Genomic DNA, 746 nt, shown 5'->3' on the forward strand with positions numbered 1-746 from the left:
GACATGCCTGCTGTCGCGGGGTATGAAACAAGGTGAATGGACATGCAAAAAAATGAATTTCGATCCCACAGAAGTGTGGTTAAGTAGGTCTGCTCTGGTTGCAAGTTGTTACGGTGTGGTATGGTAGGGCATGGTTGGTACGGCATGATGCAGCATGGTACGGCACACTACGGTGTTATGACACGGTATGTATGCTCAGTACGGTACATAATGGCACAGCATTATAAAAAACAACGGGAAGGCACCGGTGAGATTCGAACTCACGATCTCCTGTTTACTAGACAGGCGCTTTACCCAACTAAGCCACGGCGCTTTTTTTTAGAGCGCAGCTCTTTGGCGTCCGTTCCTGGGTTTCGCGTCGTCGTCGGCCTCGTAACCAGCTCCGCCCCCAATGTCGCGCTTTTCAATTGGTCGAAATGCTCGTGACGTCACTGTGCGCGAATTTCAAATGGGGCCAATTGTACTTTGGCTAGTAACCATGCAACCAATCAAAGGGATCGTATAGTGATGCTGCAACTAAGTTGGACTGAGTTTAGTTAATTGCTTAATTAATCAATTAGCCTAATTAATATAGAGGAGAATGAAGAGGTCAGAAGAAAAGAAAAGAAAGACGCGCGCCGCAGCGACAACAGCGTCCGCAGAAGGAGACGCTGCTGAAAAAAAAAAGATAAGTACGAAGCCGCGTTCCCTCCACCACCACGCACTTCCCCACTCAGTAAGACGTTGCTCGTTTCATATACGTTGTG

At 48.0% G+C, this 746-nt stretch overlaps 1 non-coding gene across 1 annotated transcript; it reads right to left on the reverse strand.

The window, feature by feature from the left end:
* Window positions 1–239: 239 nt before the first annotated feature.
* Window positions 240–313, reverse strand: TRNAT-AGU (transfer RNA threonine (anticodon AGU)). Its single transcript has one exon. It is a non-coding gene; the product is annotated as a tRNA-Thr (tRNA).
* Window positions 314–746: the final 433 nt, after the last annotated feature.

The sequence above is a fragment of the Amblyomma mixtum genome, chromosome 8 (genome assembly GCF_055824585.1).
Source record: "Amblyomma mixtum isolate Tamu chromosome 8, ASM5582458v1, whole genome shotgun sequence".
NCBI classification, from domain to species: Eukaryota; Metazoa; Arthropoda; class Arachnida; order Ixodida; family Ixodidae; genus Amblyomma; species Amblyomma mixtum.